We start from the raw sequence: 27,577 nt of genomic DNA, 5'->3' as shown, positions 1-27,577 counted from the left end.
CTGTTCAATTTCTTTTAGGTCTCATCCTCTTAAAGATTTTTCAATGAAGCGGCATCTTTGAGATATCATTGTAATAAAATAGAGATATTATTGTAATAAAATAGAGATATTTTGTAATAAAATAGAGATATTATTGTAATAAAATAGAGATATTATTGTAATAAAATAGAGATATTTTGTAATAAAATAGAGATATTATTGCAATAAAACAGATATATTATTGTAATAAAATAGAGATATTTTGTAATAAAATAGAGATATTATTGTAAAAAAATAGAGATATTTTGTAATAAAATAGAGATATTTTGTAATAAAATAGAGATATTATTGTAATAAAATAGAGCAACCAAGGATATAGTATTATTAAAAACATTTTAAGCCTGTTAGCAATTGGAAAAGAATGAAAAGTTATGAGTGATGTTTTCACATTTGTGCACTGGACGAGAACAACAAATGCTATTAAGTGAGAAAACAAATATTTGATGTAACGTTACTAATAATTTTAGTTCAGTATCACAATGATGTTCATTTTAAATTGATTCTAAAATTTCGATCCAGCACTTAGTATTCCACATTGATGAGATCATACTGTTTCGAAAGTGTTTATAATTCCTGTAGTTTCCACCCAATTTTCACAAGATATAACAACACAGTAAGTACATTACCTTTATCTCGCTTTTCAATACCTTAGATACTGAATATCTTTCAATTAAAAAGCAACAGAGTCGCAAATATTCTAAATAAAAAAGCACTTCTGATAAACTGTCTAAACCGATTGAATCCCAGTGTAACTTTGTTTCTTTCGTCAAGAAAAATATATTTACAACACGTAAAAGGTCCAATGTCAATACATGCCACTCTTTTATGTAAACTGTTAACGTACTTATTCACCAGGTATAACTGACAATGTACAAGATAGACCTGGTCGCAAAAGTGTCAAGGTATGCTATGTAAATGAAAACAATTCAGCACTGTTCTCCAGCCAGAATAAAATGTTTGAGTTTAGCTCACGTAGATAACATCGAAAATTGCGGTAATTATCGCGACATTAAATTTTAATGATGAAAATGACTAAAATCCGTTGCACCATTATAACCATAATACACATTGCTTATCGTGGTAAGAAGTGGTGTACAGTGACACGATCGACATTTTCAGACGCTGTTACCTTGAGAGGTTTAACAGTAACGACTTTGTTCTATACAATCAGCTTGGTGTTTTAAGAAATAATACAATACTGTACTACATGCAGTATTTTCACTTTTCTGACTGCAGTTAGTGTCACAAAAAGTAAAGAGGTTTTCCGTCAATAGGAAATACTAATACCCTCAGCTCCCTCAAGGGGTTATCGTCAGGGACGGTCGATACGGGTAAGTGCTTGTGTTACCATTTTGCAGAGTTTGCTGTATATTTTTGTCAGAGGGTGGCGGACGCCGTTTCGTCGAACGCAAACTTGTGACGGCTCATACCTCCACTTACCAACTCCCACTGTTACTGGATTAGATAATAAAATGGTATTGCATCTCATATCCCTGAAGCTTTCTGTTTTGACCGTGTCACCATCACCAAAGCTATTAAATTCACTTGACCGTGTCACCATCACCAAAGCTATCGAAATTCACTTGACCGTGTCACCATCACCAAAGTTATCTAAATTCACTTGACCGTGTCACTATCACCAAAGTTATCCAAATTCACTTGACCGTGTCACCGTCACCAAAGCTATCGAAATTCACTTGACCGTGTCACCGTCACCAAAGCTATCGAAATTCACTATGTACATAATGAAGACTAACGCTATTTTTCGTCATAGTCATACTAAGGCTACGGTGAACACAGACTACTTCAGCATAGTGACTATTTTCATCCTCAAACTCCGTATTTTACACCGTCAAAACAATAATCTTCATTCCTCCTCCCACTTCGCATTTGTACATTATGATAACCAAAATAACAATCTTCATTCCTCCTACCAATCCGCATTTGTACATTATGATAACCAAAATAACAATCTTCATTCCTCCTACCAATCCGCATTTGTACATTATGATAACCAAAATAACAATCTTCATTCCTCCTACCAATCCGCATTTGTACATTATGATAACCAAAATAACAGTCTTCGTTCCTCCTACCAATCCGCATTTGTACACTATCATAACCAAAATAACAATCTTCGTTCCTCCTACCAATCCGCATTTGTACATTATGATAACCAAAATAACAATCTTCATTCCTCCTACCAATCTGCATTTGTATACTATCATAACCAAACACTCTTCGTTCCTCCTACCACTCCGCATTTGTACACTATGATAACCAAAATAACAATCTTCATTCCTCCTACCAATCCGCATTTGTACACTATCATAACCAAAATAACAATCTTCATTCCTCCTACCAATCCGCATTTTTACATTATGATAACCAAAATAACAGTCTTCGTTCCTCCTACCAATCCGCATTTGTACACTATCAGTACCAAACAATCTTCATTCCTCCTACCAATCCGCATTTGTACACTATCATAACCAAAATAACAATCTTCATTCCTCCTACCAATCCGCATTTTTACATTATGATAACCAAAATAAGTCTTCATTCCTCCTACCAATCCGCATTTGTACACTATCAGTACCAAACAATCTTCATTCCTCCTACCACTCCGCATTTGTACACTATCATAACCAAAATAACAATCTTCATTCCTCCTACCAATCCGCATTTTTACATTATGATAACCAAAATAACAGTCTTCGTTCCTCCTACCAATCCGCATTTGTACACTATCATAACCAAAATAATAATCTTCATTCCTCCTACCAATCCGCATTTTTACATTATGATAACCAAAATAACAGTCTTCGTTCCTCCTACCAATCCGCATTTGTACACTATCATAACCAAAATAATAATCTTCATTCATCCTACCAATCCGCATTTTTACATTATGATAACCAAAATAACAGTCTTCGTTCCTCCTACCACTCCGCATTTGTACACTATCATAACCAAAATAACAATCTTCATTCCTCCTACCACTCCGCATTTGTACACTATCATAACCAAAATAACAATCTTCATTCCTCCTACCAATCCGCATTTTTACATTATGATAACCAAAATAACAGTCTTCGTTCCTCCTACCAATCCGCATTTGTACACTATCATAACCAAAATAATAATCTTCATTCCTCCTACCAATCCGCATTTTTACATTATGATAACCAAAATAACAATCTTCTTTCCTCCTACCAATCCGCATTTGTACACTATCATAACCAAAATAATAATCTTCATTCCTCCTACCAATCCGCATTTTTACATTATGATAACCAAAATAACAGTCTTCGTTCCTCCTATCAATCCGCATTTGTACACTATCATAACCAAAATAATAATCTTCATTCCTCCTACCAATCCGCATTTGTACACTATCAGTACCAAACAATCTTCATTCCTCCTATCACTCCGCATTTGTACACTATCAGTACCAAACAATCTTCATTCCTCCTACCAATCCGCATTTTTACATTATGATAACCAAAATAACAATCTTCATTCCTCCTACCACTCCGCATTTGTACACTATCATAACCAAAATAACAATCTTCATTCCTCCTACCAATCCGCATTTGTACACTATCAGTACCAAACAATCTTCATTCCTCCTACCAATCCGCATTTGTACACTATCAGTACCAAACAATCTTCATTCCTCCTACCACTCCGCATTTGTACACTATCATAACCAAAATAATAATCTTAATTTCTCGGCACATTCTTCTCCAAACAATACAAACACTATCACCACGAAACCAGTGACAAGAACTGAAAAAAGATAACTACTACAACTACTACCTGTAACGCCTGTGGTCTTATTACCAGTATGAAGTAAAAATACTTTTATCATTATTGGTGATGTGATGCAACAATAACTAAGGCTACTACTACTACTACCACTTAAGGTAATGCTGCTGTTGCCATTGCAACCATGCAGAACGGTACTTTTATCATGTATTTGCTTCAATTGTATAACAACAATAACAACAATTACCACAACTACTACTACTACTGATGCTGCTAAGACTACCACTAATGTTACTAAGTCTGTAATATTGATACCACTGCTGCTACTAAGTACATCGTGTTCTGTTACTAAAGTAACTACGTCAATCATCACTAATAAAAATACCTTTCTATTTCTGGTACAAGTTCTAGCCCCCACCCACCCCTTTTTGCTCCCTCGTACGTAACGTTAGTGGTTACTAGGCAATTGTTCTGCACTGCACTGAGATGATGTATCAACTGGGAAGGTCATTTCTTTTTTAATTGGGTGTGGTTTATATAAAAAAAATCAGACTTTGCATTGTAGGGATATTGACCCCTTCTGCCCTTATTATTGCTTTGCATAGTTTTTAGGTACCTAAACTTAATCAGCAATATATAGCCAAGATTGTGTTGATGTGCCGTTAAACCATATAATACATACATACATACGCACGCACGCACACACACACACACATATACATACATACATACATACATACATACATACATACATACATACATACATACATACGCCAGTGTTTGTAACCTAAGTAACGGGATCCCCCGTGGCTGAGTGTTCTAAAGCACTTGTCTTCTCTGATCCCTGCCATCACACCTATGTCCGCGTGGGTTCGAGTCTCGGTGGGTATGTGAGAAAGTTGCGAGCAGCTTCCAGTGGGTCGGTGGTTCTTACCAAGGTTTTCCCAGGTTCTTTCTCCAACAGTTATACTGGCCGCCATATGTAGCCTATCTTGCGCCTATCTTAAATCCCAAAACAAAAAGTACTCAAAGTAGCTGTAACGTCACGTGTTTGTCTCAAGGAATGACTCGCTAACATGGATTCATAATGTTAGATCATCCCAGGTCAAACTGAATGTCACTTTTCAGGCGGGACCATGTAAACAATGCTACACCATACTCAAATTACTTATCTTCTCCTTTAACTTTGAGGGTGACTTGACGGCACCGAGCAATAAAATATCCAATCTCATGCAACAATGGATACCGTAAGCTTCACTAGCCAGTCTAAGACGTTATGAAAGTGCAAACAATATCTGCAGTAGAAAGAAAGGAACGGTTTCATGTTAGCGCCAACGGATATGTTTGTGCAGATATCACTTTTCTGTTGATTGTTTATGTAGAGAAGGGGTCTCAAACTCAAACCACCCTGAGGGCTGCATGAGGGTATTTTCGATGGCTCGCGGGTCTCACCAACTTTGTTATCTCTCATGACACCTTGTGACGCCAGTCATTTGGCGGGCCACATGATACGACTTGGCGGGCCGCGTGTTTGAGACCCCCGATGTAGAGCGTATTTCAGTGTGTCTCTATACCTTGTAATAAACCTGAATAATCCTCCTGAGCAAGTTTTATACTTAAAAAAATGTAACCAAAATACAATGTAATCCACGCACTTCAGATTGTATTCTGGCTTAATAATAATAATAATAATAATAATAATAATAATAAAAATAATAATAATGATAATAATAATAATAATAATAATAATGAGGAGGAGGAGGAGGAGAAAGTACTGAAAGTTAGCATAATTTTTGACTGGATAAAAGCCACAGAGATTTATTGGACATTATTAAATCACAGAGCTGTGTACGATTTCAGGACAAATAAGAGGATGACCGATATATGAATTATCTAGTCACCCAAAGGTATAAAACATGAGTTGGTCTGACATTCTGGTTGAGAACATTACAGTTTTCACGAACCACATAAAAAGCTGGCATTCAAATAGATTTTCAGCAAATATTTTAAGATCTGTATCGCTGAATGAAGCCCGTTTGAACATGAATTGTAGAACGACAGTAAATTCTGGTTGTAAAGCTAGTCGATATTACACATTAAATTAGTACATATTCAGCATAGTAATAATGGGTACGATATTCGTATATATATATATATATATATATATATATATATATATATATATATATATATATATATATATATATATTGTGTGTGTGTGTGTGCATATGTGTATGTATATGTGTGTTGTGTATGTGTGTGGATTGTGTGTGTGTGTATTTTGGATTTTAATGTTATGTCTAGCACTGGGGCATCAAGCTGCAGACATGTAGCATGATGTCCCACCCAGTCACATTATCCTGACACCAGGTCGAGCATTCCTAACACTAATCTTAATGCTGAGTGCTCAGCGAGGCAGCTGTTAGTACCATTTTTATAAGTCTTTGGTATGACTCGGCCATGGTTCGAAGCCGCGACTTCCAGCATCCGAAGCGGACGCTCTAACCATTAGGCCACCGGAGCGGTCAGTATTTACTGGTAATTCACTACATGTTTACTGCAATGATATTTGTGACAAACTATAATTTGTAAAACATTATATTATGTCATGTATATAGGTCTTTACATCGAAATAAAACATAGATCGAACTAAATTAACGGGTAACAACTGAAGGAAAGCAACACATTAATGGACCAGAAAAGTATAAGATAGTGTGATCCAGAAATGTATAAGATAATGTGATCCAGAAATGTATAAGATAGTGTGATCCAGACATGTATAAGATAGTGTGATCCAGAAAAGTATAAGATAGTGTGATCCAGAAATGTATAAGATAGTGTGATACTTTTATTCCACATTACAACGTTCACAAACACCCGTGAATATACTAAAATTGATGCAAACACGACAAAATAGTTTAGAAAGCTCTCTGCAGCCATCTCAAACAATGAAACGAGTGACTGCACATTTACACATGCAAACCTAACAGCCCGCACACCGTAATACAACACTAGAAAAATATAGAAACGCAGATAACTAATAAAGACGTTACAGCCGCGTTGGAAAAGCCAGTAACAGTAGATTTTACATGGAAAACTGGCCCAGAATTGACGAAGAGAGTCTTCTAACAAAAGATTTCAACAATGAATGCGTACTTCTGATCTAATATTTGAAAACCATACTTTGAACTCTATAAAGTCCATCAAAATTTCATAAAATTGGAAATTAATGTGATTTTCCATAGTTTTAGTACCTTTCAATTTAGCGTTGTTCACATTTCAAATTGCCACATTTTTGTTGTTGGTCTGACTAAAATTTAGTTATTGGGATGATTCGTGACAATGGGATCAGTTCAAATTGTAGTTGGTACTTGATCAACTATTAGATCATACAGTCTGGTTCAAATTTCCATATAAATAATGCAGAATGTTACCATGAAACCTATCCTGTAAACCAGATCTGTGATAAATCACTTACATCCAACATTCCATTAGGCTCCGAAAATCCTGGTATGCAGTTATCATTTTTACTGTTTTCATAGTTACGACGGAGAATTATTTTATAGTCATATGCTATTTTCTGTAAACACCAATTAACACTGAAAATATCGTTCCACCGATGAAAGTGTGTGATTATTAAAGCCTATAACATACATAACAGACATCCTTGTTGTAAGCTTCTCAATGTATCGATATGTGTCGATTAAAACGGCAAACACTTTCTTTTTTCTAGCTTGTAACAGGTCTGGTAGAAATGCGACTCTGTGTAAATAATGAAGACAATTATCGATCAAAATCTATTGTCTCATTCCTCTTGAAAATCGCTTGAATTTAAATTTGTACACGTACTATCCGTGAACATTATTGATGATTGAGATATCTTAGCCGGCGCTTTACTGTGCACCCTCCTTTTTAGGAGAGCATGTTCGAGTGTCTGCTTCAGTAAACACGACCATAACGGAGCCATAACGAATGTAGCTTCATTTAAGAACCTAATACGTTAGCCGCAAGATATACTTGGCTAAAATAAGCACAAACGATCAGCGATAAAATCATGATTCTCTCAAACGTTTAGATCAGCTGATGTTCAATCGCGAAATAGACAACCACAATTGATTCTTCGTATTTGGCACGGGCATTTCTTTATTTCGATTGATGTATGTAAATATCTTTCGACGACGGCTTAGTTGTTTAAGTGTCGCGCGCTATCGATCTAACTCTACACTTGAGTTACCTCTGAGAATATGAGCATTTTGTATTTATCCAGATAAGCTAGTTGATATCTATTTTAACGGACCGAAATGCACTGTTACGATAAGTGTCCTTAGTCATATCCAGGGAAATCACCGTTTGCATTTTGTTAAATTAAAAGTTGTTTTATAGTATACAATGTTTTTTTAGTGTAAGGCAGAATGCAGTTAAGTACGATCGACTGTATTTCAGCTGATGATGGGGAATGTGAGAAATTTGTACATTCGCGTTTTGAAATGCATGAAGACTTTCACAGTATCTTGTTGTTTTCTATTAGGCGCAAACTCAAATGGGTGTCGATTGATTTCCATTAGACAGAAAATGGGATTAAAGTAAACAAACTTGAATAATTTGACGAGTAGAGTGAACACACACACACACACACACACTGAAACCCCTCAAAAGACAAAACTTTTATTTAGTTTTGAGAGGTTTATTGTTTACTAAAGGTATTGCATACATGTAAAAAAAAATTATATATTTACGCAGATGTACAAGCACATCATCATCGATAAGAGCCGTACGTATTAAAGTAAAAGAGTTTCAGTGTTGTTCATTCGATTTGGGAGTGAATTTTGTCTGTATGTACGTGTGTGAAATAAAGGGAAAACACTTATGTGACTTGAGCTGATGGTTCCGACATGTTGACGTGCTAGTGAAGACGGGCATTTACAGACATTGATGAATCATGTAGAATTTTTTCTTACGTTTGTTCGTCTGTTTGTTTACGTAATTCTTTGAATGGTTGCATACCTGTTAAAAAAATTATGCTACTGTCAGTTAGAGATTTTAACGGGTTACATACAAGACATCCTTCCATCATTCTCTTTTGTATACTTGCAGTTGCTACGAACTGATAATGTTTGTTTCAGTAAAATCATTGGAGATCATGTATATATGAAACAAATCCATGAAGATGACTCGTGTTACTCAATGAATGTCAGACTTTCTGTTCAACAGATTTCACTTTATCAAGCAAAAGCTATGATGAAATATAATTTTTTTTTTTTAAAAATCAGTCTGTGTACGTTATACATTATTTAACCTCACCAAACTGGTAATGACATTTTAACATGCCTTTTTAATAATTATATGTGATGTTGTAAAAGTTTGGCAGAATAGTAAAATTGCAGGACTATCGGTAGTTTTGTGGAACTTGTGCATTCTGTGATAAAATATGTTGCCTTTTGTTTCTTAAATTCAAAATATTGTACATGACAGCCATGAACATATTCTTAGCTGACCTTAAACAACACGTACTATTATATAATGTATGTTTAGGGTATGTTAACTGATCAAGGTTCAAATATTGTTAGAATTACATGGGGCAAATGGGGCGCAATGTGACGTGAATTTAGCGAGAAATGAAAAATGTCTGACAAATCTAAAAATTACAACAAAAAAAGTTTTCAAATTGCAGAGCAAGTCATACATTTTAATATTTTTTTTTACAAATAGTAAATGATATGCATGCAAAATAATTATCAAAAAATCACGCTGTTTGCAATGATCGATTCTACGAGTATTTCCCCTCCCTATCGAACTGGACGAAGAAATTAAGTTGATATTTATGTAATCTGATATCGTCGAGCATAATGTCACATGAAAAAGAGATGTTCCGTTGTTGAGAGTTATTCCTTACAAGGTTAATTCTACCATATCGGATTACAATGAAGGAGGAAAGACGTATCACGTTCACCGTTCAGTAAAATTCTGAGCAGAACGACAGCCAAGTGTCCTCTAAAATGAGTCCAAATGAAAATTTTAACTACTGCATCTGGACACCAATCCAAGATCGAAGGTCATGTTTGCCAGGAACATCTACCCAAATGTTTGTTCACTGGCAGAAGCCATTAATCCGAATTCCTCTCGAGTTCCAACAGTTCAACGAATTTTGCATTATAACCTGAAGTTGTGTGTCAGACATTTTGATCTTAACTTTGCCCAGAAAAATACTTTGAGGTCTTGCTTGACACTTTGGAAGCGACAGGACATTTAGGTACAAACAGCAATCAGCGTGTTTGCAGAAGGATATGCTTTGTTGGACTTTGATTTTACTCAAGACCAAGTCAGCGACGAAAGACACTTCCACCCAATAAAATCTGTTCAACTTCGTGACGAACGTCAGTTTGCACCAGCTCTGGCAAACACATTGAACATCATATTGTATGCCGAATTCGATAATACTCTGTAAACTACCAGCTCGAGAGAAGTGATCCGAGATTATTAACAAAGCTGGAACACGAAGAACCTATGGAGTTAAGCGGTGAGGATACTTTCTTTATCCAAAACAAGAAGACTTAACTTCAGTTGTGATGTCAAGTTAAGCAGAACTCGAAATATTCAGTCTCCTGCTCTGCTACTGATCTGGCTAAAAGAATCACAAACCTGACTAGAGGACATTGTTGTAGATGTCAGATCTATCAGTATACAGGTAAAACCCGTTATAACCCGACTCCACTTAGAACGCGATGACATGATAGTTCCCATTTTTTAATTTATTATAACCTCTTTTTTAATATCCTAAATACATGCTCTCGGAAAAGCTGATTATTCGTATCCCTAGCAGATTTTTAATTCCAGCACTGCGCTTAATCTTGCATTTACTTCACCGTTCACAGTTTCCGCCATATTGGCATGTATATATATGATCAAGAGGTTTATTAAAACTGGTGACATTGAAATTTCAATGCACATTTTATATAGGGTATTTTTGTGAAAAATTTATTACGTGATACCGCTTATATCACGATGTCATTCTTTCGCCCGCGAACATCGCGTTATAACGGACTTTACCTGTAGTCAGCAACAACACGAAAGTGTTTGATGATGAGTCAAAAAGATGAGCATGATGTCAGGTCTCTAATCTCAGATGAGAAGATTTTTAGAAAGTGATATAAAGACCACTCCATACTTCCAATGACTCCTCTGGAGACGAAATTCACCGAAAATCGTTTGCAACCGAGTACTGAGTTGTTTGATCAACTTGACGAACTTTCAAAAAGTCAGGTTTGAACTTCATTACCTGTGACTCACAGTTCGTACACAGTTTCTTGGAATACATTGTTGTGTTCTTAAGACGAACTTCCACATTGAAAACCTAAAGAGGTTCAAGCCTATGTCATCAACACAGACGACAGTGATCAACCATGAAACCATTTGGTATGAGAAGTCCGGCTGGAGTTCCCAAGTGGAAACTGAAATGTTTGAAACGCAATAGATGTAATAGAGATCAAATTCTGCCCAGTTATCTAACATCGGAGTCTTTTCTGCTACCAATTGTGTGTAAGACACATATTGTAATTAGGATCACACTAACCAGTTATGAATTTTCCTACTCTTTACTAATTTAGAATTTAGTGTATATAGTGTATATACTTTTTCTGAAATAACAATGAACCAGAGTCAGGTCTGTGTGATCCATTAATTTGCGTGTGTGTACGTGCGTGCGTGCGTGATTTGGATTTTTAATGTAGCTTTAACAATTTTTCAGTCATACCACTACGATGTCTGAAGTGTGCGAGTTTATAGTGATGTCTAGCAATGGGGCATCATGCCGCAGACATGTAGCATGATGTCCCACCCAGTCGCATTATCCTGACACCAGGCCGACCAGTCCTAACACTAACCTCTTAATGCTGAACGCCAAGCGAGGCGGCTGTTGGTACCATTTTGTAAGTCTTTGGCATGACTCGACCGGGGATCGAACCCACGACATCTCGCAAAGTGGATATGCTAAGCAACTTGTTATGTTTCTTTAGCCCTTAATATGGTTGTTTGGCAGTGAATCCTGCTCCTACGGGATGAGCCAGTCTTTGAGGTGGTTATGGGGGTTCGAGTTTCCGTCGCACGCGGTTTCTCGGTTCGCCACTTCCGATCATGTCTACAACGGTGTGGTTAGTTGCCTTATATGTATTCTCGACAGAATATGGTCCATGCAGCTCGTGTTGTTGAAAATTAAATAGTTGTATATAATTGTGGCTAAAGGGACTAGACATTCTGTTGTGTTGATTGCTTAATATTTGTAGACAGACAGTTGGACGGACAAGTGGAGAATATTCACCAACATGCATTTGTATGGCCTTACCTTTCACTGTCACAGTCACTGTGTACACTGATCAGGAGAAAAGGTTTTTGCAAGGTATTAACTGCTCTACAAACTGCTCTACAAACTGCTCTAGGCGGTTCAATGAAACTTGTTAAGGTAGAAAAATAAAATACATTTATCACCTTAAGTCTGATCTATGGGGAAAAAAGAATTATCTCATTTCAATAGATGTCAGCGTGTTTGATTTGGATTATCTTGTTTTTGATGCAGACTGTCAAAGTTTCGGGAACTCTTTGAGCCTTCACTAACAAGTAGTCAAGAATCTTGTCCTTGATCCCGACTGTCAAAGTTTCGTGAACTCTTTGAACCTTCCTAAAACAAGTAGATCAATTTTTTGTTGAATAGTTTTCGATTGCTTAAACTATTTGCTTAGGAATTTGCTATAGTATTTAAATTGATCAATGTAAACGCATTCAATAAAATACTTTAAAAAAAAATATCCAAAGAAAGAATGATTTAATATCAACATTGCTATGTTAAGCGAAATGTCATGGCGAACCATGCTATAAATGAAAAGACACTAAGGATAAAGAACTTATTGCTTTAACAGTCGTAGTGGGAGATGAGGAGGAAAAGGGGGTGGGTGGGTGGTAGGAGAAATCTCTTGTAGGCGAGAGAGGGAGTAGCAGAGGTTGTACTATTATAAATCACAAGTTCTCCGTGTTTGATTTTCCTGTTCATATATTGATGTTATAACTGTACACATTTTTCGGTTATTGACACTGTCAAATTAGATGACATGATTAAAACGTATAGGTCATGTTATTCGATAATGATCAGTTGACATAATAAAATGTCATGTCAGTTCAGTGATGATTAGATGGCATCATTTATAGGTCATACCATACAGTGATGATTTGATGACATAATTAACAGGTCGTTCCATTCAGTGATGATTTGATGACATAATTTAAAGGTCATGCTATTCAATGATAATCAGATGACATAATTAACAGGTCGTACCATTCAGTGATGATTTGATGACATAATTTAAAGGTCATGCCATAGAGTGATGATTTGATGACATAATTTAAAGGTCATGCCATTCAATGATAATCAGATGACATAATTAACAGGTCGTGCAATTCAGAGATGATTTGATGACATAATTTAAAGGTCATGCCATTCAATGATAATCAGATGACATAATTAACAGGTCGTGCAATTCAGTGATGATTTGATGACATAATTTAAAGGTCATGCCATTCAATGATAATCAGATGACATAATTAACAGGTCGTGCAATTCAGAGATGATTTGATGACATAATTTAAAGGTCATGCCATTCAATGATAATCAGATGACATAATTAACAGGTCGTGCAATTCAGTGATGATTTGATGACATAATTTAAAGGTCATGCCATACAGTGATGATTTGATGACATAATTTAAAGGTCATGCCATACAGTGATGATTTGATGACATAATTTAAAGGTCATGCCATTCAATGATAATCAGATGACATAATTAAGAGGTCATATCATTCAGTGATGATTTGATGACATTATTTAAAGGTCATGCCATTCAGTGATGATTAAATGATATAATTAAGAGGTCATGCCATTCATTGATTGAATTAAGTCTCAAAGTACTGCAATCACTGCTTATGACTAAGTCACGCTCCCGATCTAAAGCTAAACTGTCACAGATAAACTTCGATAACTCCACTATCGATAACTCGAATACCAGGCATCACTCGAATAATATACTTAGTCCAGTTTAAAACTGTATGTTGCTTATGACCTAAAAAACTCGCACAAGCCGAAAATCGAACACAAACAGACCTTCAGCAATTCGAGATCTCGAAGTTTTACTGAATTATAACTATGTTCTTACGATTCATTTTCCACATATCTTGACACAAATTTTGGGGAATCAAAAATATTTTAGATAAATGACGACATTTTGTATGTTTAGGACGATATTTACTTTACTTAAGTGTTTTACTGAGCTACACTAAAGTCATCTTACAACACGGGTGCATATATTTTCTTCCTTTAAGAGGTTAAGTAATGCATTAGAATTTTTGTGAATACTCGACATTGAAATCATTTTTGCTCTATGCACCCTTGTTCAATAATATTGTTTGTTTTAAGGCACTCATGTGCCTTGCTGAATTATTGATAAACTGTATAATATAATTTGAAAAAATTGTAACGACTGGAACATACTTATAACAAAACGAAATGTTTGTTACGTTGGATGTATTGGTTCAAGAAGTCCCAATACAGAAAGAGCTACGCACATTTAAACAAATTAATATTTAGACAGCTAGAAAGTTAGTCAGTGAGACCGAAGTACTGGCAGAAAGATATATAAATAGATATATAAATAAATATATATTTTGGTAGACGAAGTCTGTACATATCGATATATTTAATTTTAAACGGTGGCTGGAAACGTTTGATAAATAACAGCTGAACAAGCACTTCACTGTAGTGGATATGTGTACTCGGTATTACAAAAAGGATATTACCAATTATCCGATATTACAAAAAGAATACTGCTTAAAACAGTGAAATAAACACTTACCTTTATAAACAATGCTGTGCATCCTACTTTTAGTGTGAACATTTGGCAGAATTTGAGAAGATTTTTTCCAATTTCTATTTTTTTTTTATGGTTAACATAAGCTTTCTAACTTGAAGTTATTCAAGAGACAATAAAATTATATACTGTCTCATAGCTTTGTGTTTCCTAATATTGTATTGAAGTGCGGTACACTTGATATGACTCGCCACACACCAGGGGCCACATTCATAACCAACTCTTCCCTGCCCACAAAAAGGTTTACCTTTCAACCCTTTCTCTGCCTGAATAGCTTGTTTGGGTAATGTAGTTTGTCTTAGATCCTAATTGTTATTCCTGTGACAATTTTACGGGTGAATTGAGAATTGTTGTAAAAGATTGATTTTTACTGCGAAAACATCGCCTCAGCATGTTTCAATGGCATTTATTCGAATTCTCCTTTCTGGCATAGTCTGCATATTAACTATTAATAACTGTATACTTGTCTGTGTGTTTCTTGCTAGTTCCTTGGATAGGAAGTGGATAGGTTGCTGTTGGTTTAAACGGCACATTTGACATATTACGTTAAGTGACTTTCCCAAAAACACACCCAGACAGCCCTGGGAGGATATCGAACCTACGAACCTTGAACCTACGACGAATCAGACGCTAAACCAACTGAGCTATCGCAGTTCGCGTATGTTGTTGATACGCACGGACGAATATACGTAGGTGTGTAGGTATTAATAGGTAGCTGGATACCTATATAGGTAGATAGGTGGGTGGGTAGATATTAGTTGGTAGTCACGTACTTGTGCATCCAAGGCATGCTGATAGCTTTTTGGTAGATACGTAGGTAAATTGGTTGGTTTTATCCACATATATGCCATGTAGTGATGTACATGTACCTCATGGAAACGTACTGGAAAAAAAAGGATAATTTCCATGGCGCTAAAAGGGTTTTAAAAATTGAGTTTTATACAAACGTTCCAAACCTGTAACGCGTTTCTGTTCAGGTTATATCCGATTACAGTGCGAATAACAAAGCGCACACGTCAAGGAAGGGATCACAGCTTAATTACGATAAGGAAGGGTTGTTAAATATTCCAAATAACACGTTAGTGGGAAAGGGTCATTGACTGTTTTGACAAATTAAGAGCGGTCTTTTATTGGCGACAATGGTGAAATTCCTGGAACCAGTCCATGCCTCCTTAAGCAGATCAGTTGGGTAATGTCTTTGCATGATAGTTTTCCATTTAATTAGTTAATTAATGCATAATATACTTACACTGCCAATCTTTGAAAAATAAACATTATTCTCAAATAAGAAAATATTAACTTTGTCAACGTTATTGTAGGCCTTGTTGTTATAATAGTAGCAACTTAACAACTGTATCAATTTTTAATTGCATGACACAATAAGAATCCGTCAAAGAGTGGGAAGCAGTAGCAACAGTGATAATGGTGCATTACTAGTAGTGTCGGTCGTAATTCTGATGTAATGGTGGTAGTAGTGGTGTTATAAGTGGTAGGACTGTTAGTATCCTTTTATAATTAGTAGTAGTAGTATAGTTTATGTAGTAGCAATAGTAACGGTATTATCATTAGTAATGATTGTGGCAACATAGTAGGAGAGAAAAATCAAGCCATAACACAATAAAAACTATGTAAAAGGTGACTATCATATATAATGTATCCCCTAAGATTGATGCTGTTCTCTCTCTCTCTCTCTCTCTCTCTCACACACACACATGCACACACACAGGCACACATACGAACGCACGAATGTTCGCACACATAAGATTGCATATACATCTTTATATAACCTTACAAAAGACGAGCTTTACACTTGCTGACAATCATTGGTAACGGGAATCATCGCATTACGTAGCTGATCGAAAGCGCAGCTAATGGTGTATTCCACATGTATGTACATGTATACTGAAGCCAAAGGTGGGCTATTGTCGCCGAATAGATTACTTCGTTTGGATATTGCGCGCGTGTGTCTGTGTGTGTGTGTGTGTGTGTGTGATTTGGATTTTTAACTTAGCTTTAACCATTTTTCAGTCATATCGCTACGATGTCTGCAGTGTGGCATCATGCCGCAGTCAGTCAAATTATCCTGACACCAGGCCGACGAGTCCCACGACCTCTCGCATCCGAGGCGGACACTCTAACCACTAGGCAACCGGAGGGGTTTGGATATTAAACGCATTAATGGTCCTGTTCGAGAGAAGCCTTTAAAGTCGGTTGAAGTATATAAATATGTATGTATGTATGTATGTATGTATGTATGTATGTATGTATGTATGTATGTATGTATGTAGCAAGGTCGTGGGTTCGAACACCGGCCGGGTTATACCAAAAACTTATAAAAATGGTACTAACGGATGCCTCGCTTGGCGTACAGTATTAAGAGGATAGTGTTAGGACTGGTTGGCCTGGTGTCAGGATAATGTGACTGAGTGGGACATCATTCTGTGTAAGTTGTTTCCTCTTCCTTCGATATTTATTGAATATTGCTTTTCAGTCAAGGTGCTGTCTACGTTTTACCTATCTTTATTGTGAATGAGATTCATGCAGAAAAACTAACATCCACAATACCCTTGGAAAATATCTACCGGTTACCCCTACCCCAGCACCACTATCAAACACAGAGAAGAAACCACATAAGAAACAAATTAGATTAATTACTTTTCGTTAGAAAGTATATAAGAACTCATGTCTATACTGAAAGTAGGTCAGCATGTATACTGAAATTAAATGGTTTGAGTCAAAAAAGCAAAACAAGAAATTTTATACAATATATCCGTATGAGTTGGCCAGTGTGCCTCTTGCAATAACCTTCGAAATGTAGGTACGAAAGCTATAAAGAACCTATGTAAATAGGTACATACAATAAGAAACACGCCAAGTAGACTTTAATAGGAACTTCTGGCACGTCTGTTGAAAAGTGTGTCAGTATAAACGATGTCAGGGTAATCTGCATTTACATCAGTAATGCTCGTCCTTGATGTTGTCGCTGATGTTGTTGTGGTTGACCTAATAGTTGTTGCAATTGTTGTTGATGTTGTTGTGGTTGACCTGATAGTTGTTGCAATTGTTGTTGATGTTGTTGTGGTTGACCTAATAGTTGTTGCAATTGTTGTTGATGTTGTTGTGGTTGACCTGATAGTTGTTGCAATTGTTGTTGATGTTGTTGTGGTTGACCTAATAGTTTTTGCAATTGTTGTTGATGTTGTTAATAATAATAATAAGAAGAAGGAAAGTCGCAAAAGATAAAAAGATTAAAAAATAAAATAAAAGTAACAACATTTATTGAAATCTCTGCCTACTCAAATATACTTTCAATAAAAATACTTGTCTATCCCTTTAACTCTCAGTCTATCTTTAAAGATTTTTTTCATTGCCACACTGCAGGCATCGGACTGATATGACTTACATTGTTAAAGCTACGCTAAAACTCCCAAAACACATACAAATGACTATTTTCAACTTTTTGCTACATTATCCACAATCTCTTCAATCAGTTAAAATGACAAAATTGCAAATTTCTACAACCAAGCAAATGAATACATTGTAAAACACTGAAAATGTCTACATTCTTAGATTGAACTGATTTACGAGAGAGAGAGAGAGAATACCTGACACACCACCATCCTTTAGATAACGGAATTGAACGACACCAAAAGCACAGTCCGGTCAGACTGATTTTTTATTTTAAATCGACCAGGAGTTTTATTCCGTCGATCAATCTTCATGTATATAGACTAATCATTGTAACTGCATGGTTCATAACATCTGAATACTTGATAGCATAAACGTGTTTATGCGAATTAATTGTGAGGGGTGGTTGGGGTGGGTAAGTGTACACACATCTAGTTATAAACAAATAAATAAATTAAAATTAAAAACACAAAGAAAAAAGAAGAAGAAAAAAAAAAACCACGAACAGGATGCACACATTTCTCTGATTTTAGTGATCAGAAGGTATCTCAAGGGCACGTGACTCGCAAGGTTATTGACAAAGTCCCTAAAAACCAAAAATAAATGCATCCTCTATATTGTACAGCAGTGATACATAGACAAAACTACATACGCGTTTTCTTCTTAGTGAGCGAACGAACGAGTTTGATACAGTGTAGGAATATATCGAGGTCGTCACACATTATTTTCAATTTCTTTTTAAATTTATACTTTAACAAATGAAGTAGGCATGTAGCGGTTTTTTGAAAGATGTACATCCCTCTGAAAAATCCTCATGTATATATCTGGTGTTAAGCATAGATATATACTGTGCACTTTCAAATATGATAATTTACTTTTTAGTTTGGGTTTTTAAAAAATGTTGTATGGGGCATATTAATAGATTTAAACTGCAGGCATAGGGCAAGTGAACTTTATTTTCCCTTACCTTTCAAATGGAACATAGGGTTTGGACCAATTTCTTTCATCCTACTTTCTGAATACACACACTCTGCTTCCAAGAAAACTTCAGGGAAAATTTAACAGAATTATAGTTACCTATACAATTTGTTACAGAAAGCTCATTCATTGACAATTATTCCCATTATTATTGTTTTCATTTATTACAAGAAAGTACTGAAAAGTAATAAGTTTAGCATGTATTGTCTAAGGAAACGTAGATTCGGCATCTTTCTAACATGCGAACTGGCTTGTAAATATTCATTTGGATATGTTTTAACAAGAAAATTCTACACGACATCGTCCTGTTTTCTTCTCTTTATTTTCTACTTGAACATGCGCAGGCGTTTAAAATGTAAACAAACATCACTTCCCAGCTGGTATCCAAGTGATGAAAACGTTTAAACAACATTGTATCAAGATGTAATTCTTTTACATTTGACATGGCCGCTAGTAATGCGTAGAGTATGTACATTATGTGTTGTTCACACACACACACACACACACACACACACACACACACACACACTGTTAATGCGTAGAGTATATGCATTATTGACATGGCCACTAGTAATGCGTTTAGTATGTACATTATGTGTTGTTGACACACACACACACACACACACACACACATACACACAGAGAGCTAATGCGTAGAGTATATGTAATAATGCGTATAGTATGTGTATTATATATTGCTGACATGCCCACTAGTAATGCGTAGAGTATGTACATTATGTGTTGTTGACACACACACACACACACACACACACACACACACACACACACACACACACACTGGTGATGAGTAGAGTATGTGTATTGCGTATTGTTGACATGGCCACCGGTGATGAGTAGAGTATGTGTATGTATTGTTGAAATGGCCACCGGTGATTAATAGAGTATGTGTATGTATTGTTGAAATGGCCACCGGTGATGAATAGAGTATGTGTATTGCGTATTGTTGACACGGCCACCCGTGATGAGTAGAGAATGTGTATTGTGAATTGGTTACATGGCCACCGGTGACGAGTAGAGTATGTGCATTGTGTATTGGTGACATGGCCACCGGTGATGAGTAGAGTATGTGTATTGTTTATTATTGACATGACCACTGTGTATTGCGTATTGTTGACATGACCACTGGTGACGAGTAGAGTATGTGTATTGCGAATTGTTGACATGGTCACTGGTGATGAGTAGATTATGTGTATTGTGTATTGGTGACATGGCCACCGGTGGTGAGTAGAGTATGTGTATTGTTGACATGGCCACCGGTGATGAGTAGAGTATGTGTATTGTTCACACACACACACACACACACACACACACACACTGTGATGAGTCGAGTATGTATGTATTTCAATGAGGTATGTGTAAAATAAAATATGGAAACTTGTTATTTTGTTAGATTAAGAGAAATAGGAGTTATAGAATAGATTGTGTAAAAAAATAAGGAAATTTTGGATCGGATTTGAATGGGAAAACCAACACAATGTTAATTCATTCAAACTGCATGCCCCCAACCCATAAAATATTATATCGAAAAGAACATGACTGCTTAGCTTGTTGCCGTCATTTACAAATGTCAATAAGATAGAAGTCTGTCGCAGGAAATCAATCCGAAACACATCAATATGAACCGCGTCTTTGTAATTAACTCGTACAGATGTCAGAGATCAGAATTTATGGCATCTGCCGTTCGAAGGAATTTCCGCCATAATTAATCAGAAAGGAAGATGTGGAGCAAATTTCCATTTGATATATGTTGTATTAAAACTGTTTGCATATTTCCATTTGATATCTGTTGTATCAAAACTGTTTGCATATTTCCATTTGATATCTGTTCTTTAAAACTGTTTGCATATTTCCATTTGATATCTGTTGTATTAAAACTGTTTGCATATTTCCATTTGATATCTGTTGTATTAAAACTGTTTGCAAATTTCCATTTTATATCTGTTGTATTAAAACTGTTTGCATATTTCCATTTGATATCTGTTGTATTAAAGGTGTTTACAAATCGACATTGATAAGTTGGAGTGTTTCAGAGTAAAACTTAACAGACTTTTTGGATCCATGTCTTTGTATCTGTCACAGGAATAACACCGGACATTGATATTTTTAATATGAAATAGCAAGTTGGAAGACGATCGCAGTGGACTGAACAAACTGTCCCCCTCGATGGAGCTCTCGCTTCTCTCGATACGCTATTGTCAATTGTCAGCCAGTTTCTTTTTGAAAAGCATCAGTTGAGAATACCTAAATAGATTCTCAAAAGGCGAAGGAAAATATAGAGATTTTAAGACTTTAGATAGTAATTATTACACTGCGGTTGTTACATTTTTATTAATACACATACAAATCAACGCAAAAATGACCAAAATTGAAAGTCATAATGAGGCTAAGCCTTCAAACAGTGGCGTTATTTACTTGCTTTAGTGGAGAGCAGTATGCGTTCTCGTGACGTCACTGACATGGCGCGTAAAACGCGAAAGTTGTTAAGCTTAGCAATGAAGCTACGTGACACTACGGAGTTATGTGGAAATGACACAAAGGAAACTCCTGGTAAACAAGCCTTCATTTCTATTTGGTAACTATAGTATTTGCACACCCTGCAGATTGTTTGTTCCAACTAACGAGCTTTTTTTAAAATACAAAAAGCATCAGGGATATAAGATGCACAAAAATGAGTAATTCCATTCTTCAATTTATAATTTATAATCTGTTTGTCGCCATAGAGTCCTAAACACTGTTTGTTGCGTTTAGAATCTAACGTGAGTGTCTTTAGAAACACGGTCGCCTTATGTGTATGGAGAGTCTGTTTTCAAGCAACATACATGATGTAGTTCACCATCTTTGATAGTCTGAATAATCTCTAAATCGTGGCGTTACATCTGGGGTGGCCCGACCATAGAGCGGTTGCCTAGGGACCCAAGTTAAATGAGGCGCCAAACTGAGGAGAAGTTAGTGGTGGTGGTGGTGGGGGCGACTGTATGATTCACCTAAGGCGAAACTGATGACATATATTCTAGGGTCGATCCTGGCTACATCTCGTTGAACACATGCATACAAGAACTTTTCAGTTTTATTGGTTCAATCTGTTTTTATAAATATCAGACTAGACATTGCAAATATTGGATGCAGATCAGACAGTTTTACTGAAATGGACTGTTCTAGAAACCAGAAAAGGACAGTAAGCAGTCTGTCTACTTTTTACATAGAGAGCTTCCGTAAGGTTGAAACGCCAAAAAGTTGACAGAGTTAAGGACTCCCTCTATGACAACTCAGTTTTGTGTATTTCCACGAAACTTTGCGTTTCTAAAATCGGTAGGGGGATACAAACAAACGTAAATGTGTTGGAATACAATAATTTACTTGTTTAGCTCAACTGTCAATCGATTTCACGCCAAATGTGTGACTAACAAAAAGGTTTTGAAAGCAAACGCTATGAAAATATATGTTAGGTGATCATAAGAGCTGCATTCATCATTGCTATTATTATATTTATTATTATTATTATTATTATTACGCTCTGTAACATTTTGACAGGATTTGCTTGCTGGCGAGTGTGTGGTTTTTATTTTCAGAGATTGCACCCTTTTCCTCTTGTTTTACTCTTCATTAAGATTCGTCAGTAGTTCCAGGGCAAATAGGGCAAGTAAGGCTTTTTGGAACCAGCCCCGGCTTGAGTGTTTTGAAAGGTATGATTAATATTCTTTATGCGGTCTGTTTGGAGTTATTGTTCCTGATTTATTACCCATGTCTGAGTATATTGCCAGTCAGCCTTGTTCTTCTCCGACTGCTGTCTTTGTTAAATACATCTTATTTATCTCCATGCTACAATGCCAAACCTCCCTTGATCTTTTCTGTAGTCGATGCCGACGTCCCACAGGATATTTGTCTTGCTGTTCTTAACCACTCATTCTTGCACATGATTGTACCCCTCGTTTGCTATCTACGGTACATATATCGTAGAAAACTGCCCGTGAAGGAGTAGAGCTAGGTCGTTGTGCACATCGTATATTCAAGCTGGGCCAGCTTGTCACACAGCTGATCAGATGACGGACATTTATAACGTTTCTATTAAATTCATGGACTTAAGTTGCTATCCGCAATTCTTCCGTATTTGGGTTGGGGTTTGGGGCGGTTCTATTAAAGCTACCTCAAGGTACGTAATCTTTACGATTACCTTGACTGGCAGATAGTTTTAAATCAAACATTCCTAATCGGAGTTTTACATCTTTTGTGTGGAAATATCTCACAAGAAAGTCGACGCTATCCATGTCTAACATTGACTTATATTGTTATCAAGCTACGAGATCATACAGCCTTGAATTGTACTGCATTTATATTTCACGACTGGTCTGTTGATTATCATCCTATGAGGAGTATACATTAAATCATTACTTGTTTCTCGTAGACTCCCTGCTATATTAGCTAGCAAGCCTTTGGGAAGCCCCCCCCCCCCCCTTGTCCGAAAATGGAAAGGCTTTTATTTATATGTTGATGTTTCCCCCTGAGGTCTGCAGTGATGTTTTTCCGTAATACAAATATTTATTTAGATATTATTTAAATATTTTTTTAATCATTCCATGCAATAAGTTTGGCACATTCCAACCTCACTTTGAGTACACACTTGCATGCAAATTGTGTACTGATTAATGAGCAAATTTGTTTATGTCATAAGATATTTGAAACTTAATATAAATTGTTGAGAAAGGTTGCAGGACAAAACGAGTTTCCTATGCGATTGTAACAAATAAAATGTGATCAACAAGAACATATTTTATATTCATACAAGTTCAGCGAGTTACACTAATGTGGGACTGAGACGCGCGGTTTTGGCTTCTTGTCCCAACCTTCTCGCGTTGCAAGGAAATATAAAGCATGATTGAATGAGTTTGGTTTCAGGATTAAGCTGATACAAGTTGCTTCCCCTGGTGTATATATATTACTGTTAGTTCTTTTTTTAATGTTCACCTTGTATTCTTGGGACCGGTCCAGAGGCATTCTGGTAAGAGCGTCCGCCTTGGAGGTCGTGGGTTTCGAGCCTCGGCCGAGTCTTACCAAAGGTTTATAAAAATGGTACTAACAGCTGCCTCGCTTGGCGCTCAGCATTAAGAGGTTAGTGTTAGGACTTGTCGGCCTGATGTCAGGAGAATGTGACGGTGGGACATCATGCTACATGTCTGCGGCATGATGCCCCAGTGCTAGACATCACTATAAACTGCCACACTGTAGACATGAACACACATACACAATTCTGATTAGCATGTGCATACAAGCAACATAGCTGTTGCGCAGAAGTTTTTTTTTCTTCTCCACGTTTATGTTTAACCATAACTCAAAGGAAAACTCATTCAATCCGGAGTAATTTTACGGAAAGGATTGAAAGAAACGAAAACAAAACCAGCAAAGAAATCATCAGAAGATATTTGCCAAGTAAACTAGAGAAAAATCCAACATACAATGCACATTAAACATACAAAACACCCCCACTCATAAAGAAATAAAAAAGTTTTACACAAGAAAGCTTTCTGTTAAAAATTTGATATCCCAAATTGATGCTCCTGAAAGAAACTAACCTTATTTTTAATTTTCATTTAAATTTGTTTTATTTAGGGGTTTTAATTTTTATCTACATAATGTCCCAATATATAGATGCCAATGTTTATAATGGTGAAACTACTTAAATACCAGGTATGGGGACGGTAGTTGAAGTTTTCCATGATAAAAAAGTAGTTCACAGCCATAGACTCCTACTAGTTTTAAAGAGTCTTCACATGGTAAATTATCATCGATGGATGGGAAAGCCGCAAGATATAGTTTTCTTTTCAAGTACAATAGCCTGGAACTTATTAGGGTTTGCTTTCATTTAATATATGGTAAACCACCTAATCAAAATTGTACAATCCGTTTCCAAATTACATCTTCTGATAATGCTTTAGTAAGCGTGTGCACTTACTTAGGTTGTAATTGGCATAGTTGTATAGGTCATACCTATTTATAGAAAAGAATAAAGATATTAAAAAGTATGGGTCGGAGAATTAATTCCCGTGGTACCCTTTTATAGATATTTACCCATCAACTAGTTGGATTTACTTATTTAGACATATGATCTTCTCTTTGAGAAATAATATATCATAATGTTTACTGCCGAATCTGATGGCTCGCATGCTGCTAGTTTAAGAATAATGAGTTTGTGGGATAAATTGTCAAATACTTTTGATAAACCCATCAGTATAACTGCAGCATTTTTCTTTTGGTTAGGAGCTAAGCGAAATACTTGCAGTCGAAATAATGCAGGCTGACTGTTTTCATTGGTTCTTAAAGTCGTCATTAATTTGGGATATCTCTATTTAAATGCCTCTACTTGCACAATAAATGCTATCCGGAACAAAATACCGTTCCTTTATTTCAAGCAGCCACAAAACAGATAACTTGCGGACAAGCTACAACAGAATAGGGTGCAAGTTACAGTTTGTCTGCACTATTTTTTTTGTCGCCTTAACATGCTTGATTATATGAAAAAAGAGTACACAAGCGAGGTTGAAAAAGTCCATTTTTTGTAAAGCTATAACAAATCAAAACAAGAATTATAATTATTTGCCTTGACAAATCAATAGAGCTTATGACAAACAAATTGTATGCACTCCAGCCCCAAAATGCTTGCATATCATGAGCGAAGGTTTATTTTGCGACATGCTGGTGTGTGTGTCGTTTGAAGGATTATGCAGCATTGTTTTTATTTGAACTTTTGAGCAATGACCTCTTCGACGGATTCATGTCATAATATTCGTTGCCATAATTCCTATTTTATCAGTAGTATGTGGCTACCAGAAGTGATACCAGCGGTCTCTAATTAGTACTGTTCTGTAAAAGATATTTTAACTATATCCATCAACACTATACGCGACCAACTCATGCATTAATAACAGAAATAAGATCAGTGCACGGTTGTTCCGTTCAGTAACAGAGAAGATAAAATAATAAAAAAATTATGAGCGGATAATAACAAGCACACGTTAAGAGCCTCGAGACATCGAGAAGATGTCATTAAAATGACGCATGCCATGGATACGTCTACAGTTTTAGTCCATGACAACACATTGATATATTCCTTGGAGCAAGATTTGCGTTAATTGGAGATATTTTCAACAGCAGTGCAATAGCTTGGTCAGTAATTTGCTTGAAAGCATGTCTTTATTTACAATACAAACTTTAGATAAAATAAATATGTCATTTTTCACGAGAGAGAGAGAGAGAGAGAGAGAGGGAGAGAATGACCTGTATGTGACAAGCTTAAATACAACAACTGCAACATGCTATTTAATGAGGCCACAAAGGAAACGAAATTTAAAAATATAATCAATATCGTTTTATCTAACTACTCCAGAATGTATGTACAGCCACCTTTATCTATGTACAGTGCTACAACAATAATATGAATTATCGCTCCAATCATCAAACACCGAATGGCATATAGGAATACCACCAACAAAATAGTACAGACAACAGTGATGTAATCATCCGCCACTGAAGATATGAACGAAATTCCAAACCGGGACGAATCAGAGATAAACTGAATTAAGTGCTATCACCATAAACTGGCAATCAAGGGGTCATAAGCTACAGGCGATTTCACAGTTGCAAAGGAGTTGCTGATCTTAAGACTTATAATTACCTCCCTTAGCAACAATGCGCATGCCCCCTCCCCCCATCCCACCCCAGTTTCCAGTTCTGGATAAATCCGAATCTCGCACTCTCACTTCATTACTGTTGGTCTGAACAGAATAATCCAATCAATACAGTCAATGTATCAGGGTCTAATAAAATGCTATGTGTGAATTTTGGATATGCAAGTAGCATCATCATCTGGACATACATATTAAACATGGATAAAAACACAATATTTACACTTTTCATGCTCATTTTTCTGTAAATAAATTCAGTTCCCTTCTTTTGCTTGTAAAATTGTGGTACGTATTAACAGTCTCTCTCTCTCTCTCTCTCTCTCTCTCTCGTGTTCGAACGTGCATGTTAATAACATAAACCGTGCCTTACAATGTTTAACATAATTTGACTGCATACAAATATCCATTATTTGGTTTCAATCAAATTATCGGCAATATATGCAATTGCACAGTTTACGTAGAATTCTTTCGTATGCATATTTCATGAAGGAATGAAAATAGTAATGTTAATGATTCTTCTTCCCATGTTGTTGTGGTCGTAGATCGAAAGAGAGGGAGAAAGAAGATGCTATTCTGACTTCCTTAAGCACGGAGTCACTCTAGCGATATAGGTGTTACATCGCTAATATGTCACTCTAGCGATATAGGTGTTACATCACTAATATGTCACGTTAGCGTTATAGGTGTTACATCGCTAATATGTCACTCTTGCGATATCGGTGTTACATTGCTAATATTTCACTTTAGCGTTATAGATGTTACATCGCTAATATGTC

The 27,577-nt window shown here is 36.1% G+C and overlaps 1 protein-coding gene across 3 annotated transcripts in view; it reads right to left on the bottom strand.

The window, feature by feature from the left end:
- LOC149775125 (uncharacterized) overlaps positions 1–14,840 on the bottom strand; it is a 31,555-nt gene extending 16,715 nt beyond the window's left edge. The window contains exon 1 of one of the 3 annotated variants that reach the window (XM_089943664.1): positions 14,704–14,840. The gene's annotated coding sequence lies outside the window, so the exon portion shown is untranslated. Of the gene's footprint in view, positions 1–665; positions 814–7,288; positions 7,887–14,703 lie in introns of those variants that run through there. The other 2 variants (XM_089943666.1, XM_089943665.1) reach the window with 2 other exon arrangements.
- Between the last annotated feature and the right edge of the window lie 12,737 nt (positions 14,841–27,577).

This window comes from Sinohyriopsis cumingii, chromosome 19, assembly GCF_028554795.1.
Source record: "Sinohyriopsis cumingii isolate HCF-2022 chromosome 19, ASM2855479v2, whole genome shotgun sequence".
Lineage (NCBI taxonomy): Eukaryota > Metazoa > Mollusca > Bivalvia > Unionida > Unionidae > Sinohyriopsis > Sinohyriopsis cumingii.
Note: the sequence above shows the minus strand (reverse complement) of the source record. Positions and strands in the feature narration are given on the sequence as shown.